Raw genomic sequence first — 22,289 nt, forward strand, 5'->3', positions numbered from 1 at the left:
TACCCTCTGAGCCACCAGGGAAGCCCAGTATTAGCTTTAAATAATTTCCATTGTACCCAGTGTTCTACTCCAGATTTTATAGAAATAATACAGTTAAGTAGATGGGGAGAAAACATAGTCATATTTTCTCCTGTGATATTAAAGGAAAATAATTCTAATAAGAAATAATGAGTTTTGTTCACTCACTTGAGATTCTTTAACTATAGATAACCAACTTTGTAATCCTCTCTTAAGACAATGAGTTTCCGCTCCTGTTCATATAGGGGTAAGATTTGTTCTCAGAGCATAATTAACACTAACATTTGAAAGTTGTCAGCCCTCTTCTTCTGGTTTTAAAGGAAGGCTCGGGTCAAAAGGTCCAGGTGACTAAGAAGAGTCATTAATGAAAATTGGAATCCTCCCATGTAACTGGTCTTAATAGGGGAGGATTGGGCACATATGCCCAATAAGTATGGTTGGCACCTACCGTGGTAGTTACCACAGACAGCATAGCCAAGAACACAGTAACTGAGGTCACAGGCTGTCCTTGTTCTTTGACCAATTTTTCCCCTTCAACGGTCAATTTCTTCAGTTGACCCCACGTGGGTGGTCTGGCTTTGTTGGTCCTTGGAACCTGTTTGGGGCAGCTGCTGATCATCAGTCTTGATATCCCCATCACCAGTGGCTCTCCAGGAGGATGGATGTGGAACTATGGCCTCTGCTTTCCTTTCTTTGACATGCCTTCCTGGTACCCAATGGTGTTGTCCATCATCTGAAATGACAAGAGCATAACCTTTTCCTTTTTTAGGTCTAAGGCCCTTACACCAATTGTTCATCACATTTTCCCACCATACTGGAGTATTATATGCAATCATTCGACCAGGACTATAATTCTCGCTAAGCATGGTGTTCTGAAAATGCAATATTGCTGCTGGCGTTGTATGATACAACTGTAAATTTTAAAAAAAATAAAATGAATAAAGCATGGGCTATTTTCTCTTTTGGTCTCATGACTATGCCATACTTTTCTCCCCCTTTCTAAAGTTTAAATAACATATTTTTTAGAGTAGGATGAGTGTGTTCAATAATAGCCTGGCCTTGAGAATTACATGGCCTTGAGAGATTATAATCTCTTAGGTATCATTATTAAGTAGTTATAGTACCTTCCCACCTGATAATCATCAAATTAACCAATAACTATAACAAAAGCAAGCATATAAAAATAAATATAAACTTTCAAATAACTGGTAGATATATATTTAAAAGTCAGAATTTCCTAATACTTTGTATGGATACTGAGATTAGGTTGATTTTCAAATATATCTATAACATGTCATTGTTCTTCCTTCATGTTCATCCTCTCCCCCTCTCTCTCTCCTTCCTAGATAGGGATATTATATGAAAAAGCATAAATATCATCCAATGTTTCATTTCGAGGTCAGAGGTATACAGGCAAATGGTCTTATTTCCTACCAGACAGCATTGATATCATTATTAGAGCTAGAAGGCAGAAAGGTTTGTTTTTATATTACTCCATATCACATATTTAGTTACATGACAAAGAGAAAATAAGGTGGCCGATGAAATCAAGTTTAGCAACCAGATGATCCTAAGATAGGGAAATTATTCTGTATTATTTGGTTGTGCCCAATATAGCCAAAATAGTCTAAAAAATGAGGGGGAAAAGTCAGAGTAAGAGTCAATGTGGGTGTAATATGATACGAAAAAGAATGAACTGCCCATTGCTACCTTTGAAGACAGAAAAGGGACCACAAATCAAGGATTGTGAGCAGCCTCTAGAAGCTGGTAAAGGCGAGGAAACAGATTTTTCCTTAGGGGCTCTAGACAGGAATCCAACCCTGGCAATTCCATGATTTTTATCTCAAGCTATTTGTGTTGGACTTCCAAGGAACACAACTATAGATAAACAAATCTGTGTTTTTTTAAGCCACTAACCTTGTGGTAGTTTGTCATAGCAGCAACAGAAACTAACACCATGGTTAGTATGGTATGGTAACTTCTCTAAACTACCGGGCTGAACACTGCTTCAGGCTGACCGATACCACAAGTTAGTATAATCAAAGGTGGGTCATATCTTTCAGCAAGTAACAAACCAATTTTCATGAATTCCAATCATTTCTGTTTGCAGCCCCATGAATTGCAGCACGCCGAGCCTCCCTGTCCATCACCAACTCCTGGAGTTCACTCAGACTCACGTCCATCGAGTCTGTGATGCCATCCAGCCATCTCATCCTCTGTCTTCCCCTTCTCCTCCTGCCCCCAATCCCTCCCAGCATCAGAGTTTTTTCCATTGAGTCAACTCTTCGCACAAGGTGGCCAAAGTACTGGAGTTTCAGCTTTAGCATCATTCCTTCCAAAGAACACCCAGGGCTGATCTCCTTCAGAATGGACTGGTTGGATCTCCTTGCAGTCCAAGGGACTCTCAAGAGTCTTCTCCAACACCACACTTCAAAAGCATTAATTCTTCAGCGCTCAGCTTCCTTCACAGTCCAACTCTCACATCCATACATGACCACTGGAAAAACCATAGCCTTGACTAGACAGACCTTTGTTGGCACAGTAATATCTCTGCTTTTGAATATGCTATCTAGGTTGGTCATAACTTTTCTTCCAAGGAGTAAGCGTCTTTTAATTTCATGGCTGCAGTTACCATCTACAGTGATTTTGTAGTACTTGAATAAATGACCATAGTTTTCTGGTGTGAATTTCACCTGATTCCTCCTTCTATTTACCATATAAACTTAAAGTCCTTGCAGGGAGGAAACACACACACACATACACACACCTCCCCTACAAACACACACAAAATCTTCCTTATCCTTCATTAATATCTGCTGCTGCAGTTTAGTCACTCAGTTATGTCCCAACTCTTTGTGATTCCATGGATTGTTGCCCGCTAGGCTCCTCTGTCCATGAGATTTTCCAGGCATGATTACTGGAGTGGGTTGGCATTTCCTTTTCCAGGGGGTCTTTCCAATCCAGGGATCGAACCCTCATCTCCTGTTTGGAAGATGGGTTCTTTACCATTTAGCCACCGGGGAAGTCCTATTAATGTCTGGAAATTGTTAAAAATACAGTTGAATGTCTCTTCCTGGTAATTTGAAACAAATAATAAACCCCTCTTTCCTGTCAAATAATAGCCCTCTCTTCCTGTCATCTTTATCTCTGTGCTATTTGCTTCATCATTTTTTTGAAGGCAGAGGCTAGTTGTCTCTGTCTTCTTTAGACACCTTCCCCTTTGTGCTTTGTATTGTTTCAGAAATCACCAAAATAGGATGACTGGTTTTACCTACGAGTCAGATATGACTGAGTGACTTTCACTTTCAATAAATACCAAAGCAAAAATTGTTTTACTGCTTAACATTTAAATAATTCAAACTCTTTTCAGAGTTAAAAAGAGGAAGAATTATATAGTATGCAAATTCCTTTTAATATAGATGTAAATGTACCAAATATTTAAGCTGTTTTCATTTGAACTAAACCTAATGAAGCAAAGAAAGTTAACCTCCTAAGCCCTAATTAGAAGACTCTCCATTATTAGGTAGTTGTGATTTATATCCTCACACAAGAGTGATACATTGCTGACATTTATTCACATTACTCACTACTGTTGCCTGTTTCTAAAAATATGCACTTTTATGTTTCCCTGGGCAATTCTTTACAGATCATTAGGAATATTCTCAGAGTAACTAAGACATATCAAACCTAAACAACATTTAAAGAAAAGAACTAGCAAGACTTCCTTATCTAAAAATTGCAGAATTTAGGCCAATACATTATGATTTCATTCTAGAGCAATGAAAGTTAAACACATTGTTTAGGATGCACCACTCATGAGGTTAAAAGTAATCAGGAACAAACATGTTTTTAAAAGGATCTTAATGGATACCATGTGCATTTCTTAAATTCATAAAGGCCAAAATAATGATAACTTCCAAAGAAAATAAATATTTAGCGTAGTTTTCAATGAGTGACAATGAAAATTTCTAGAAATACTTATAAAAGAATTTTGACAATTTATGTTTTAAAGGCATGAAAAATATTAATTTATTACATTACAATGTTAAGGGTAATTATCTGCAGGTGGTAAATCACTATGTTTTTCCTATTTTTTATATATTTTCTGATTTTTATGTATTGAACAGTTATTACTAATATTTAGAGATTATTATGATTTTAAAGAACAATGTCCCAAACATTAAAAACTCTTTATAAACTTTTTTCTCCTATTTTATAGAATTTATACTAAGTTCTGGAAAAACATGTAAAATAAAATTTATTCATTTTCAATAATGATGCATTAAAAATCTATTTAGAAACTTGTTCTCTTGCATTTTTCTTGAGTCAATCAGGTAAAATAAAATAAGATTTGCATTATTTTTTTTCCCATATAGTATACCCTTGCAAAATGGCCAGAGTTCATCCCTTTATCACCGACATCCTCAAGTGCTGCAAAGTGTTGTAAGACAAAGTTCTGAAAAACTGAATCCTGAATTCATAATGAATGGAATAAGCCACATTAAAAAAAAATTATCTAGAAAATATATTATATTTAACTTATGGGAAAGCAGTTAATTTTATAATCAGAATGAAAGAGAAAATTTACACTCCTCCACCTCAGAAAAAAAACTTATCCCAAATTAACTACTGCTGATGAAGACTGAATATTCATTCACATTTTCAGCTCTAAATCGGTTTATTTGGAAAAAAATGGTTAGCAATGTCGTTTTCCCCATTTACCTCACTTTCTGCTTTCTCTTTATTTGTACAATGTTGCCTTTGGATTTGAATAGTGATGTTTTCAAGAAAGCATCTATCCATAACAACAACAACGAAAAGTCAATCTTGACAAATATTCGATGAGTAAACATATACTTTACCCAGGGCCCAACAATTAAAAAACTAAAATGTATATTTAGAGATAACTGTCTTATATGGAAAAAATGCATTATGACTACAATGTTCTTCCCTTGGAAGTTAAACAGTTTTTCCAAATTAAATGTTGCCTTCTAGATTTTGCTTTATACATAAGAAAAATAACTCCCTCAGTAGCCTGATAGACTCTATGTTAAAAAAAAAAGCTTTTAATATTTGTTGGGAGCATAGTAATGACTAAGGGCAATAGCAATAACAAAAAGTTAAAGGGTCACACTTCAACATTCTAATGATTTAGTGAAGAACTCTAGCGGAAGGTTAAGGCTTGTCAAAGAGCTAGCCACGACCTCTAGAAGCCAAAGCACACAGTCCCCTGCGCTGCTGCACAGCAGAACTCAAAAGACACCTTGGGCTCACTGAAAACACACTTGATATTCAAGGCCAGACACTGATGAGTCGAGCGTGTCCTGTTTCCTGAAGAGACTGCCAAGGAGATCTTAAGGTCATTCTGGTCAACACGCACAGTGTGTGAGCAGAGGGCAGACAAGTGCCGGATAGACTCACTTTCTCTGACGTCAACCGTCTCAGCCTATCCAGTTTGCAAAGGAACAAGAGTCCCCGCACAAACACTGTGATCAGAGTGAAAAAGCACTACATCTGAATAAAAAAGGAGTTAATTAAACTGTCTTCTTTTTCCAGTGAAATCCATAATAATCTTGAATGGTCTGAAGATTTAGTATTCTGTATTCATTTTAGTTTTGGATAAACGACTAAATGGCAACTAAATCTACATACTGATTTATTTTAATTCCCCAAATTTTGTGTGATCTATGCATTATGCAGAAAACTGAGAATGTGTAAGACTTAAACTCATCACCCAAGATCATCCTACAATTACATGCTGGGGGTAGGAGACAAAGAAAGCCATTACTGACTCTAAGACAAACACTGCTCACTGCTATGCCACATTGCCGCACTTACTGAAAACTTTCTTTGACAAAAAAAATCTACCACATCACCTCTTTTCCCTTTATAACTTTTTGGCTGGAAGTCTAGCTTTAGGCAGGTGGGAGAAATAGCACAGAAGCTGCTTTCCTCTGTTCTTGTTTATCTCTGTAGCAATGGCAGTGACCCTGGGTCAAACACAGCACTCAGCTGTAAAGATCTCCTAGTAACTGTAACGTGATGGGTCAAGAAGAATCAGCTGTCATCACATTTAAAGAAAACAAGAAGAGTTAGATTTGTTCCTCGGTAGATCTGTTCCTCGTTCAAGTCTGTGTAATCAAGAATTCTAGACCCCAGGACTCAGGGGGGCTTCTTTGGGTAGAGACATCTCACAGGAGAAATCTGCACCCTGCGCTACACTATCAGAGAAAGAGGGAGAACTTGGAAACCTTTGTGTGACTCCTTTGCTTATGTCTCTGTTTCCTGTTCTTCCTACAATAAATTTTTTTGATATAACAAATCTTAGCCATCATTATAACCTTATGCAGAAACGTGTTAGTCCTTCCAGCAAATTGTCAAATGAGTTAGGTACCCCTGTTCCTTGAAGAGTAGTGATTAAATATATGGTGATGGAACTAACAGATTATATCATTTTGCTTTCATTACATAACAAAACTTCCAAATTTATTGACTTCATTATTTAGTGACTTTATTACTTTCCAATTTGTTGACTTCATTACTAAATTAATATTAGTGACTTTTTAAAGGGTGGGTCTTCAAGGTTTCCAAGTTATCACAGAGGTTGCAAAGCATCTCCAACCTTGATCTCTAGCTTGATTTAAATGAGATACAGTCATGTCTGTAAAGGTCATGAATTTTTGTAAGTTTTATTCTCTTCTATTTGTCAACACAGAAATCAGTTTGCATCAGACATTCAGAGTTAGAATACCAAGGTTTTCCAAGTAAAATGATCACCTTGAGCTTTCTTTAATGTGAATATTCAGATTAATTAATGACAAGAAAGTAAAGATCTTCTAGTAAGGCCAACAGTATAGGAAATAAGTTTCCTCAGGCCCAGTTCCACTGGGCAGAAAAGATGACCATGGGCCAGTAAAGCAATTTGAATCTTAAGCGGCTCTTTCCATAAGCAGGTATTAGGGAAGCATATTCTAAGGGGACACACTAAAGATACAGTCCAATATGGAGAGAGGGCTGAGGCTCGCAGACCATCACACCAGCTGACCACTGAATTGTTAGCTTACCAGTAAGGATGGCTTCTGTTTAGAAGGGCTTCCCTTGTGGCTCAGCTGGTAAAGAATCTGCCTGCAATGCAGGAGACCTGGGTTTGATCCCTGGGTTGGGAAGATCCCCTGGAGAAGGGAAAGGCTACCCACTCCAGTATTCTGGCCTGGAGAATTCCATGGACTGTATAGTCCATGGGGTCACAAAGAGTTGGACAGACTAAGGAACTTTCACTCACTGTTTAGAAAGAAAACAGAACTGTCTTTCAAGTTTCCATAAGCCTTGTAAAAAGTTTACAAGATAACCAGTGAATCAATAAATTGGAGTTCTAGGCTGTCTGCTTTTATAATAGGGAAGAACAAATTCGTTTCATTTATTTCAATCTTTGTATTCTTATTACATGTGTTTCAAGTTAATCACTAAAGGCATGTTGCCCATAAGCTTGAAGTATATAGGATAGTCCGTCTCTGGGTACCCGGCCTGCCATGGCAGAGCTTAAGTTACAGTGCCTTTGTTTAGCTCACAGGAAACATCCTGGCCAGGCTCACCTGAGAATGTGTGCAGGAAAAGGAGAAATGAACACATCCTCTCCAGAGTCTGGCTGGAACCAGGAAACATTTCCAACGACGTATGGCCTTTTTCACTTTCTCTCCTCACCTCTCCTTCTTTGTTCTACAAAAGAAAAAGAAACTAGCACCCAGACCGTGGCAAGCTGGTTCTTTGGAACACTAGCCCACCATCTTCCCAATCAACAGGCTTTCCTAATATGATAAGTCACTCTTCCTTGCCCTAACAAGTCATCTCTCCATTTATTGGCTTACCTAGCAGATGGTCCTCCCAGATGGTCCTTGTGGTAAAGTGTGAAAGTGTTAGTCATTCAGTTGTGTCTGACTCTTTGTGACCCCATAGACTATAGCCCACCAGCTCCTCCATGCATGGAATTCTTCAGGCAAGAACACTGGAGTGGGTAGCCATTCCCTTCTCCAGGGGATCTTCCTGACCCCCCTACTGCTAATTCAGGAGTTGTAAGTGATGAAGATTCAATCCCCTGGGTTTGGGAAGATCCCATGAAGTAGGAAATGGCAACCTGGTCCTATACTATTGCCTGGAAAATTCCATGGACAGAGGAGCCTGGTGGACTACAGTCCATGGAGCTGCAAAGAGTCAGACACAACTGATCAACTAAACACACGTCGGTGGAGTAGTGGAAGGCTGGTCCAGGTAAAATTTTCTGGCACAAAACTTCTGATCATTCATTGCTTCTCAGATACACTTCTCCAAAACAGGCATGCTATTTCCTACAGTTTTCAAACATGACATGCAGTGTTCTATCAAAGAGAAAACGTATATCTGTCTCACAAGTATAGCTATTAATAAATACATTTCTCCCAGAGTCTGAAGTCCTTTATGTGGACATTTTATAAACTATCACTTACAAACACAAAGTTTTCAGAACTGTTGGCAAAAATGGATATAGATTTTCTAACAGCTAAGGTTGTTCATATTCTTTTTCATAATTCTAAAGGGCATGACGATTATTCCCAACTGGATTTTGTTTATCAATGTAATATTCCTTATGCATCTAAGTGGACTATTAATTAGTTGTCCCACTTATTAACCTCTCTTTTGTCCTTTGGCAGTGACTCAAGATTCATGCATAAGTACATTCTAGAACAAATGTTAAGCAGTTTGTAACACATCTCAATGAGGTCAGAAAAATACAGCGCAATAAATACAATTCATTCATTCATATCCAACATACTAATAAGCTTAAACTCTCTGGTGATGCATAATGGCCTTACATCAAGTGAATGACAACTTTTGGGTTAAAAGAAAGCAATCTTCCCCACTAGGAAGAAAAGGTTGGACATGAGTCAGTAGGGGGAAGAAAGAACAAGGGGAAAGGAACTGAAAGAGGAGAAAATACAAGTTTTTTCAATTAAAAAAAATTTTAATGTATTTAATATATATGAAAATATAAGTATAAACAATAGAGTATCAGTTCTCAAAGCTCAGTAAGATAGCCACGCTGCCCTCTGGTTCAGAGAGAGCAATGGCAACCCACTCCAGTACTCTTGCCTAGAAAACCCCATGGATGAAGGAGCCTGGTAGGCTGCAGTCCATGGGGTCGTGAAGAGTCGGACACGACTGAGTGACTTCACTTTCACTTTTCACTTTGATGCAATGGAGAAGGAAATGGCAACCCACTCGTGTTCTTGCCTGGAGAATCCCAGGGATGGTGGAGCCCAGTGGGCTGCCGTCTCTGGGGTCACAGAGTCGGACACAACTGAAGTGACTTAGCAGCAGTAGGAGCAGCTCTCTTGTTTTCAATTTTGGAGAAATCTCACCAAAGTCATTCCGTCAATGTCTGTAATGAATGTTACATCAGCTGTGTTAATCAAAATTTGAGAAACGGAGACCTGATTGAAAATTAAGAGGGCGTTTATTTGAGGTTTTTCAGGACTGCGGCCTGATTGAAAATTAAGAGGCGTTTATTTGAGGTTTTTCAGGACTGAAGCCATGACAGACACAGGTTCAAGGAGTCCTTGAATTGTGCTCCACTAGACCACAAAGTTGGAGATGGCAATGGCTCCCCACTCCAGTACTCTTGCCTGGAAAATCCCATTGGCGGAGGAGCCTGGTGGGCTGCAGTCCATGGGGTCGCTAAGGATTGGACACGACTGAGCGACTTCACTTTCACTTTTCACTTTCATGCATTGGAGAAGGAAATGGCAAGCCACTCCAGTGTTCTTGCCTGGAGAATCCCAGGGACGGGGGAGCCTGGTGGGCTGCCGTCTATGGGGTCACACAGAGTCGGACAGGACTGAAGCAGCAGCATGTAGACTACAAAGTGGAGGGAGTTTATGGAAGCAAAAACCGCAAGGCCGGTTAGTTACGTGAGTTGTTTATAAAGAATCGCAATTGGAGTTGACAAGCAGTGAGGGTGCTTGTTAAGCATGTATCGGTTGTGATCCAAAATGGCTGAATAGTTTGTTGTTGAGTCGGTAAGTCCTGTCCAACTCTTGGGAGGCCATGGACTGAAGCCCGCCAGACTCCTCCGTCCATGGGATTTCCCAGGCAAGAATACTGAAGGGGGTTGCCATTTTTTTCTCCAGAGGATCTTCCCAACTTAGGAATCGAACCCACATCTCCTACACTGTCAGGCAGATTCTTATACACTGAGCCATCAGGGACACCACCAGGGAAGTCGTGCTGCATAGTTACAAGACAGAAAAACCTTCAGACAAGATTGCAGCTAGGTGACGTAGATCTACAAAGGTCTGGTGCCCTTGGATTCTGTATAGCTCACAGAAACGTTCAGGGTCTCAGTGGTGCAGAGACTTATCTAAGACCTGGTCTGCGGTGGTTCCCCAACTCCATTTCGAATGCCTGAACTATCATGTCAATGTATCCATTATCATTTCAATTTATCATCAGTTGGCATCTTTAAAATTATCCCATTAGTAATCATATAAATATTCTCTGATATTATAGGCATGCTTGTTTGCATTTGGTCTTTTCAATGTCAGAAACATTGAACTTTTGTATTAGATAGTTAACCTTCCATTATATTTAGGAACTATATAATGGATTTAGAATCTTTCTTTTAATGTTTTCTTTTTCTTATTTGATTTAACTTCTGATATATGTTGCTTTTTACCTAAAACATTTCTTTCATTTTACTTTAAGAAAGAGTGCATATTTATGCTAACCAAAGATCTATAATATTATCCATGAGAATATGATGCCAGATTAGAGATGAAATAAACTAACATGTACATTATGTTGATATATTCTTAATTTACAATTTTCACATCTAAAGTAGTGCTCCTAACCATCATTAAGCCCATACGGTGTGATTAAATCACAACAGTTTTATTTGAATCAGGGAATCACTAATCCATAGATGATTTTAAATACTTTTCAGAAGAAGATAGAAATTATATATAAACTTCAAATATGTACTTTGGTACTAGATAAATGATTATCATCTCTATAGATATGTCCATTGATGGATGGCTGGATGGAGGAAATGTGGTATATACAGCCAATGGAACAGACTTAGCTCTAAAAATGAAGGATATCCTGCCACATGTGAAAAAAATGAATGAACCTTGGGGACATTAGACTTAAGTGAAATAAGCCAGTCACAGACAAATACAGCATGATTCCAGGGATATGATGGGCGTCATCAGCATCCGCATCTAGGACTGCATCCAGCTTTTCCTGTTGGGGGCCTCTTGGCTGCTGGTGGAGCCCTTGCTGAGCAGAGAGCTTGTGGAAAGCAAGGGCCGGGAAAGGCAGGTGGTGCGGTTACTGGAACCTCCTGAGGTCATGGGTGGCCTGAACCAGCAGGTTGTGAAAGGCTGGCCAGGTGAGGACCATGCCTATGGTAACCAGGGTCCAGGCTGACCTGCCAGAGGGGTGTGTGTGTGTTTGTGTTAATGTGTGTCTCTTTTATCCATTGGTTCACAGACACATAGGTTTTCTGTGTGTGTGTGTGTGTGTGTGTGTTTATATGTATTTCCTTTAACCACTGGTTCATAGACATATAGGTTTTCTCCATGTGTGTGGTGTATCTCCTTTATCCATTGTTTCATAGACACGTAGGTTTTTTCCCATGACCTAAAAATTGTGAACAAAGCTGCAATTAACATGGAACTGGAGACATATCTTCAAAATTCTTATTTATTTTCCTTTGGGTATATGACCAGAAGTGTTATTACAGGATCATAAGCTTTTACTTTTTTTAAGTTTGGAGGAAACAGCCATAGAGTTTTCCATGGTGACTGTACCAATTTATATTCTCAAAAACTTCCCATTTCTGCACATTCTCTCCAACTCTTGTCTTTTTGATGACAGCCATTCTAGCGGGGTTTAAGGTGATACTGCATTGTGGTATGATTTTGATTTTCATTGCCCTGGTCATTAGTGATAGTGAGCACCTTTCTTTCTGCCTGTTGGTTGTTTGTATTTCTTCTTCTCAAAGACGTCTATTCAGTCACTCTGTAGAATTTTTTAACCAAATTGTTTCTTTTGTTGTTGTTGACTTGTATGGCTTATTTATATATTTTGGGTATTAACTGCTTATCCGAGAGGGGATTCCCAAATATTTTCTCCCATTCCATAGGCTAACGTTTATTTTGTTGATTGTTTCTTTTTCTCTGTTGAACCTTTTCAGTTTGAAACAGTACAACTTATTAATCATTTGCTTTTACTGCTTCTGCTCTGGTGTTATATCCAAAAATCATTGCCAAGACCAGTCAGGGAACTTTTCTCCTTTGTTTTCTTCCAGGAGTTTTATGGTTTAAGGTTTATGTTTAGGTCTTTAATACACTACAAATTAAATTTTCAATGGTGTAAAATAGAGGCCAAGCTTCATTCTTCAGTATGGGATTTTTCAGTTTCCCCAACACCATTTATTGAACTATACTTTCCGAACTGAATGTTCTTGGTTCTCTTGCCAAATATAAGTTAACTGTAAATGTGAGTTTATTCCAGGGCTCTCAGTTCTGTTCCACTGGTCTTTGTGTCCCTTTCTCAGTTCAGTCACTCAGACGTGTCCAATTCTTTGTGACCCCATGGCCTGAAGAACGCCAGGCTTCCCTGTCATTCACCAACTCCGGGAGTTCACTCAAACTCACGTCCATCAAGTTGCTGATGCCATTCAGCCATCTCATCCTCTGTTGTCCCCTTCTCCTCCTGCCCCCAATCCCTCCCAGCATCAGAGTCTTTTCCAATAAGTCAACTCTTTGCATGAGGTGGCCAAACTATTGGAGTTTCAGCTTTAGCATCATTCCTTCCAAAGAACATCCAGGGCTGATCTCCTTTAGAATGGACTGATTGGATCTCCTTGCAGTCTGAGGGACTATCAAGAATCTTCTCCAACACCACAGTTCAAAAGCATCAATTCTTTGGTGCTCAGCTTTCTTCACAGTCCAACTCTCACATCCATACATGACCAAGGGAAAAGCCATAGCCTTGACTAGATGGACCTTTGTTGGCAAAGTACTGTCTCTGCTTTTCAATATGCTATCTAGGTTGGTCATAGCTTTCCTTCCAAGGAGTAAGTGTCTTTTAATTTCATGACTGCAGTCACCATCTGCAGTGATTTTGGAGCCCAAAAAACAAAGTCTGACACTGTTTCCACTGCTTCCCCATCTATTTCCCATGAAGTGATGGGACCAGAGGCCATGATGTTCGTTTTCTGAATGTTGAGCTTTAAGCCAACTTTTTCACTCTCCTCTTTCACTTTCATTAAGAGGCTCTTTAGTTCTTCCTCACTTTCTGCCATAAGGGTGGTGTCATCTGCATATCTGAGGTGATTGATATTTCTCCCAGCAATCTTGATTCCAGCTTGTGTTTCTTCCAGTCCCGCATTTCTCATGATGTACTCTGCATATAAGTTAAATAAGCAGGGTGACAATATACAGCTTTGTCATACTCCTTTTCCTATTTGTCAGGACTAACTCCCTGGTGGCTGAGAGGTTGAAGTGTCTGCCTCTAATGCGGGAGACCTGGGTTCCATCCCTGGGTCGGGAAGATCCCCTGGAGAGGAAATGGCAACCCACTCCAGTATTCTTGCCTGGAGAATCCCATGGACGGAGGAGCCTGGTGGGCTACAGTCCATGGGGTCACAAAGAGTTGGAAACGACTGAGTGACTTAACTAACTTCCTTTACAATGAATTGGTTGGATCTCCTTGCTGTCCAAGGGGGACCCTCAAGACTCTTCTCCAATACCACAGTTCAAAAGCATCTATTATTCAGCACTCAGCTTTCTTTATGGTCCAACTCTCACATCCGTACATGACTACTGGAAAAGCCATAGCTTTGACTTGATGAACCTTTGTTGGCAAAGTAATGTCTCTGCGTTTTAATATGCTGTCTAAGTTGGTTATAGCTTTTCTTCCAAGGAGTAAGCATCTTTCAATTTCATGGCTGCAGTCACCATCTGCAGTGACTTTGGAGCCCAAACACCCTTTTATGTCAGTACTGTATTACTTTGATTACCATAGCTTGGTAGTATAGCTTGAATAGTATAGTATAGTATAGTATAGTATAGTATAGTATAGTATAGTATAGTATAATATAGTATAGTACTCAGTAGTGTGTACTGAGTATACAGTACATATACTCAGTATACTCAATAGTATCAGAAGTGTGATACCACTGACTTTGCTTTTGTTTCTTAGGATTGCTTTGGGTATTTGGAGTCTTTTATGGCCCAGGTCCATTTCAAGATTTTTTTTTTCATTGCTGAAATATTATTCCATTAGATTCCTATTAGGAACTGTTTTGAAACTATAGATGTTTCGAATATTGTGGGCATTTTAGAAAAATAAATTCTTCTGATCTGTGAACATGGGATATCATTGCATTCATTATCTTTGGTTTCTTTCATCAAAGTCTTATCATTTTCAGTGTACAGATCTTTCATCTTGTTTGTTCAGTTTTTTCATATTTTATAGTTTTTAATTCTGTGAATGGGATTTTTAAAAATTTTCTTTTTCAGATATTTCATTATTAGTATATAGAAATATAACAGATATTTATATGCTGATTTTGTGTACTGCAACCTACTGAATTCATTGACTAGTTCTAATATTTTTTCTGGTGAAGATTTTAGGATTTTCTCCACATAATATCATATCATCTGCAAACAAAGACAATTTAACTTCTTTTCCAGTCTGGCTGACTTTTATTTCCTTTTCTTGCCAAATTTTTCTCTAGGATTTCCAGGACTGTTACGAGTGTTAGTGGTGAGAATAGGCACTCTCATCTTGTTCCTGATCTTCAAAGAAAAGCTTTCAACCTTTCACTGTTGGGTATGATGTTTGCTGTGGGCTTGTTATATATGACTTTTCTTAGGCTGATGTATGTTCCTTCTGTACCAATTTGTGGAAAGTTTTTATCATGAGAAGATGTTGAAATTTATCAAATTATTTTCTTCTGCATCTATTGAGATGATTGTATGACTTCTCTCCTATTCTATTAAAGTGGTTCATCACAATTATTGATTTGCATAACTTGAATCATCCTTGCATCCTAGGAATGAATATCTCTTGGTCCTGGCATATTATCTTTTTAACGTGCTGTTGAATTCAGTTTGCTTATATTTTCTTGAGAATTTTGGCATCTATATTCAGTAGGGATACGGGTGAATAGTTTTCTTTTCATGTGGTGTCCTTACCTAGCTTTGGTATGAGTTTAACACTGAGCTTATAAATGAGTTTAAGACTATTTCCTCCTGTTCAGTATTTTGGAAGAATCTGAGAAAAAGTATCATTAATTCTTGAATGTTTGGTGAAATTCACCATTAAAACAATTTGGACTTAAGCATTCCTTTCTTGGCATATTATAGATAACTAATTCAGTCTCCTTACTAGTTATTGATTGCTCAGATTTCTTTTTAAATGATTCTCTATTGGTATTTTGTGTATTTCTAGGAATTTATTCATTCATTCTGTTAATAAATTTTGGACACATAAGTGCTCACAACAGTTTTTTATGACCCTTTGTATTTTTATGGTATCAATTGTATTGTTTCTTCTTTCATTTCTTATTATGTTTGTCTTCTCTTTTCCTAGACTAGATGAAGGTTTCTAAGTTTTGTTTCTCTTTTATAGAAACCTAGCTCTTATCTTCATTGATATTTTCTATTGTCTTTTTGGTCTCTGTTTCATTGATTTATACTCTTATCTTTGTTAGTTCCTTCCTTGACCTAACTTTGGAATTTGTTTATTTTTCTTCCCCTAGTTCCTTGAGAAATAGTGTTAGGTTGTTCACTTGAGAAGAAAAAAGATCTTTCTTTTGTCTTAATGTACGCGTTTATCTCTCCAAACTTCCCTGTTAAAAGTGCTTTTGTAGCATTCCATAGATTTTGGTGTTTTGTGTTGTAATTTTCACATTTGTTTCAAGATTTTTTGTTGTTGTTTCTTTTTAATTTTTTTCTTTGAGTTGTTTAGGACTGTGCTGGTTAGTTTTCACATATTCATTATTTTTCCTGTGTTTTTTTTTTTTCTCCTTGTAATTGATTTATAGTTTCATACCATTGTGTTAATGAAAACTACCTTGTAGAATTTCAATATTCTTAAATTTCTAAGGCTTGTTTTATAATCCATCAAGTGGTTTACCCTGGAAAGTGTTCCATATAAGCTTGAGAAGAATGTGCTAGGTCCAGCAGTCTATATATTTAAGCTAAAATAAATAGTTCAAGACAAGATTATTGAAATTCTATCTAGATGATCTGTCAATTGTTGAAGTCTCCTACTATGATTATATTGTATGTTTCTCCCTGCAGATATGTTAATATTGCTTGATATATGTAGGTGCTCTGACATTTAGTGAGTATACATTGATTTGATCCCTGGGTCAGGAAATGGTAACCCACTCTAATCCCTGGAGGAGGAAATGGCAACCCACTCCAATATTCTTGGCTGGGAAATCCCATAGACACAGGAGCCAGGTAAGCTACAATCCATGAGGTCACAACGAGTCACACAATTGAGCAACCAAGCACACACACACACTGTCAAGGATATGCTAATATCATTGTATTGTTTTCTCCAACTCCTCCAAATTTGAATTTTTCACTCTGCTGGTCTTCTGGAACTTCACTGGAAACTTAGACTTCCATAAAGTCTCTGTCACCTATGGATGATTGTCTAAGACAAGATCTTCAAGGGGCTTCAGATCTGTGGCTGAAAGAGCCTGAAAATTGTTCCCAGGCCACTATGAGGTTTTCACCTTACACATGAGAGGGCAAGACTTCTCCCAGTCCCTTGGCCTAGGATGCTGGATCCCACAGCTCCTACAAAGGTGCTTTTGTCCGTGGATAGGTGCCAAAATGGTGGAGGACGGGAATGAGGAGCATCTTATTCCATCATGATACTAATATCAATCCCCTGCACTATTTTTCAAAGATATTTGAGACATTTATTAGGTATTTTGGTAGTGGTTTAGTCGCTAAATCATGTCCAACTCTTGTGGCCCTATGGGCTGTAGCCCTTCAAGCTCCTCTGTCCATGGGATTCTCCAGGCAAGAATACTGGAATGGGTTGCCATTCCCTTCTCCAGGGGATCTTCCTGACCCAGGAATCAAACCCAGGTCTCCTGCATTACAGGCAGATTTTTTACCAACTGAGCTACAAGGGAAGCCCATTAGGTATTGTAAAGTAAATCAGTAGACTTTTCTGGAGCAATTTTAGATTTATAGCAAAACTATGTGGAAAGTTCAGACAGTTCCCACTTATCACCTACTCTGAGCTCATACTATGAGCTCATACTCATACTCTGATGGTCCTCCACCATCAACATCCTGGGCCAGCGTAGTACATTTGTTATAGTTGAACAGTTTTTAAAGTAAAATAAATTTCCATCTTGAGTCTTTTAAAATTTTCTGTGGATGATTAAAACTTGTAAGATTTTTTTTTAAAAAGTACAAGAACAATTTCAAATGAGACAAATAAAGAACATATCCTTGCAGTTCTTAGAAGATATTATCTAGACATCACTATACAATCGAATGTTCAGTAATGATGAAAATATTCTCTATCAGCACTGTTCAGCATTGTAGTTGCAATCCACGTGTGACTATTAGCATTCAAAATGTCAGAGTCACTAAGGAACTGAATTTTAAGTTCCAATTGATTGAAATTTAACTTTGCGTGTTATCACACATGTAGCTAGTCACTACTGTATTTGACAATCTGGGACCAGGGGTGATTCCTGGAGTCAATTACTATTTGGAGGCTGTGGGATATTTAAATTACTTTTGAATATGCTTTTTATAACATCAACATCAAAAAAGGAAATATGATGAATGGATAATAAGTATATTGCAATGTCTTTACGATGTGTCATTTTGACTAATGTGAGCTACAGGACCCAGAATTCTCGTTCTAGAATGATTCCAGTGAGAGTAAGCTAAAGGAGATATTTTCTGTTAACAGTTGTAGAATATAAGAGGTGGCACCCATTTGTAACATACACACACCTACTTCCAGTTACTCAGTTAAACGTAATCTAGATGCTTCTGTGAAGGAATTTTGTAGATGAAATTAAAGCTTCTAATTGGTTAACTAATTTAATCAAGAGAGAGATTAACTTAAATAACTTAATCTAAGCCTCTTTCAAAAGAAGGCTTAGCCCTTTCCTAAGTTCACAGACTTCAACCAGCAGCTGGGTTTCCAGTCACTCTCTGTTTTTCCAGGACCTTGCTTCCTGTGTGTTTGTTCATGCTTGTGGAGTTCTAGCCGGTTCTTTCTCTTCCCTTCCTGACTGCCTGCTCCATAGTCTTCAGGCTTGCTTAGCCAAATACCCTGAATGATTGGTAAGGCAATTTGTTGCAATGAATCATAATGGATAGATGATAGATAGTCTGCTCCTGGTTCTGATTCCTTGTGTAAAAGCATGACTGACAACACACTCAAATTTCCTGCCCTTATGGGGATGGTGGGGAATGGGAAGAAAAATGACAAGGGAGATGAAATATGACAGAATCAAGAGCATCTCCTGTCACTGAAGTCCAGGTGCAAAGTGGACAAAGTAGAGGGGAAAGGATCTTTCCCTTCCTCTCTCACATAATTCACTCAGTAAAATTTGCATATGGGTTTTGAGAACCAAGCTCTTGGTTACCTGACATTTATAAAGGTTGTATATTTTTTATAAAATATTGTAAAGTCTATCAGAAAGAATGCAAGGGAGACTGTAACCCCTCATCAGCAATTGCCATTTTGCATCATAAATAGCAAAAAACTTATTAAACACTCTACTCTTTGCTTCAGTTCAGTTCAGTTCAGTTCATTTCAGTTCAGTTGCTCAGTCATATCCGACTGTTTGTGACCCCATGAATCGCAGCACGCCAGGCCTCCCTGTCCATCACCAACACCCGGAGTTCACTCAGACTCACGTCCATCGAGTCGGTGATGCCATCCAGCCATCTCATCCTCTGTTGTCCCCTTCTCCTCCTGCCCCCAATCCCTCCCAGCATCAGAGTCTTTTCCAATGAGTCAACTCTTCGCATGAGGTGGCCAAAGTACTGGAGTTTCAGCTTCAGCATCATTCCCTCCAAAGAAATCCCAGGGCTGATCTCCTTCAGAATGGACTGGTTGGATCTCCTTGCAGTCCAAGGGACTCTCAAGAGTCTTCTCCAACACCACAGTTCAAACGCATCAATTCTTCGGCGCTCAGCCTTCTTCACAGTTCAACTCTCACATCCATACATGACTACTGGAAAAACTGTAGCCTTGACTAGACGGACCTTAGTCGGCAAAGTAATGTCTCTGCTTTTCAACATGCTATCTAGGTTGGTCATAACTTTCCTTCCAAGGAGTAAGCGTCTTTTAATTTCATGGCTGCAATCACCATCTGCAGTGATTTTGGAGCCCATATTAACTATTGCCATCTTTCCAGACTAGGAAAACCTTAAAGAATGAAATGCTAACGTCAGTACAGCTTGTAGGAAGAACAAATGGTTGAAACAAATGCTGACACGCTGCCTTAAAGAAGGAGTAACTTATCAATTTATTTATTCTTTTGTTTTTGTCCATGCCACACAGAACGTGGGATCTTAGTTTCCTGGCTCGAGATCGAACCTGTGCTCCTTGCACTGGAAGCATGAAGTCTTAACTGCTGAACCACCAGGGAAGTCCCTCACCAATTTAAATGCACAGTATAAGTGAAAAACCAGTTATTATCTTTTTTTCCTAAAACTCATAGGACAATTGTACTACAAAAGTTAAGTATTTATTTAGCTAAACTAAGTAAAAGAGCTAAATGCAATGTCCATTTCTGTGATATAGCAATATATCAAGCAAAATAAAACAGGTAGAGAGATACTTTCAAATGTCTCCACTTAAACTTTCTGAAATACCAGTGATGATCCCATGATGGTATGGGGTAAGGGAGGAAATGTTAAGGTAACAGTGTATTTGACCAAGATCAAAAGAGCTAATTCTGAGGCAGAATTGGTAGTCAGAGCAAAAGTATCGAAGTGAGACAATTAAAATAGATGAAATTTGGTGCTATGAGGGAATATATAATTAAAGAAGTAAAGGCGAGCACTCACAGAGAGTCTTGTTTTGCATGTCCACTGGTGAAAGTATAAATTAACCATATCTTGTTTAGAATTAAGTCTGATAAATTTATTTGACAGATGTACTCATTAGTTACATATAGTCACTTAATGAAATAATTAGGAATGAAAGCAAAGGGCTAGAAGTGACCTAAGTTATCCAGTTTATCCATCCATATGGGACCAGTTGGAAAAATCATGATATAGTGATACAAACTATTATACCATTTTTAAAAGGTATGAGGTTATTTTATAGTGACACAATTAATTTTAAGGTACATCCTTAAGTGAAGACAGAAAGTGTTTGTGGGAGGCTATTACTGTGTGTGTCCATGCTCAGTCCCTCATTCGTGCCCGATTCTTTTCAACCCTATGGACTATATAGCCCACCAGGTTCCTGTGTCCATGGAATTCTCCAGGTGAGAATGCTGGGGCAGGTTGCCATTTCCTCCTCCAGGGGATCTCCTGACCCAGGGACCCAAACCCTTGCCACCTGCATCTCCTGCACTGCAGACAGATTCCTTAGCACTAAGCCACCAGGGAAGCCCTATTATTGTGTGCCTGTGTGCTAAGTTGTGTAATAAGGTGATATTTGCTCATGCATAGGCTATTCTTGAAGGATAATTACTCTAATCCAAGTAGTTATGAAAGAGGAGGGGTTAGGAGACAGGATAGGAAGAGGTACATTTTACTAGACCTGTATAATTTATAAATTTTCCATTTAATTTTTTTTTTCTTTTGTATCACCTTGGGCATGGAAGGGAGGCTTCCCAGGTAGCTCAAACAGAAAAGAATCTGCAATGCAGGAGACCTGGGTTCGATCCCTTGGTCAGAAAGATCTCCTGGGGAAGGAAATGGCAACCCATTCCAGTATTCTTGTCTGGAGAATTCCATGAACAGAGCCCCCCATGGCAGGCTATAGTCTATAGGGTTGCAAAGAGTTGGACACAACTGAACGACTAACACTTTCACCTTGGCGTGATAGAGAACTTTATTTTTTATTTAATTTGTCTTTGCTCGGCAGCATGTGTGATCTTAGTTCCCAGACCATGGATCGAACCTGCAGCCCCTGCAGCCACAGGACTGCCAGGGAAGTCCCCCATTCAGTATAGTTTAATTTTGTGTTATGTGTGTGTGTGTGTGTATGTGTGTCTGTGTCTCTGTGTGTGTCTGTGTGTGTGCATTACATTTTGGAAATATTTTAGATAATTTAAGAAAATCATACAATAGCCATTTGAACATAATGTTCAGGGTGGAATTTCATCTGAGTGTATAAATCGAAGGACTCTTGATATTTGCAGAGGGGCAGATCTTAATCCTGGAAAATTTGTGACTGCCGGCGATTCTGCTAATGGGTGTGAGGCCTCAAGATGAGGGTTTGGGATATTTTCCTCTCTTTGGCGAGGATAACCAAAATATTACTGAAAGCCTCCTTGTCTATCCTGATTCCTGCATGTTCAACAGATCCCTTTCCTCAGTCAAAGGTTTGCTTCACTGGCACCGGAGATTTAAAGAAAAGTAACAAGAGAAAGCGAGCTCCAAGCGATGCGTCCTTGTTGCCAGCTTGCTGCGCTATTTATTCATGCTGGGCTCTGTGAGCAATAAGAAAAGTTTCCATGTTGGCTTTATTCTGCCTGTTATCAGCCCCCAAACAACACTGAGCAGTGGGTGATGGGGCTATCGTCACCCCTTGTCACCCATGAGAAAGCTGGAAGTTTAATCTCCTCTCTTCCACTGTGGGCAGTTTGATTTTCCCTTCCCTCTCTCAGCATGCCTCTCTCATTCAGTCCACAGACACTGTGTATCAAAAACCAGAAAAAGAATCATTCTGAGATTTTGAGATTCTTACTTTTGTTATTCAATTTCCTAAGTTGTATATCTAGCTGTGTTGGCTGTTTTATAATATACTGCGTTCAATCTCCTATGATTAAAGGGATTTTTATTATTCTGTGAGAAGAAATACAAATAGCCCTTTTTCAGAGTTCACCTATTACATTAACCAAAGAAATTAACGTAGGAGGCCCGGTAAAGTCTAAACAATCCACATCATATTTATAAATCATTTTGCTTATGGGTTTTCGGAAACATTTCCTCTTTTACTTATTTTTCTTTCTTTGCACAGGCATCAATAAGAACATCCAACCTCTATTC

The sequence above is a fragment of the Ovis canadensis genome, chromosome 5, assembly GCF_042477335.2.
Source record: "Ovis canadensis isolate MfBH-ARS-UI-01 breed Bighorn chromosome 5, ARS-UI_OviCan_v2, whole genome shotgun sequence".
NCBI lineage: Eukaryota > Metazoa > Chordata > Mammalia > Artiodactyla > Bovidae > Ovis > Ovis canadensis.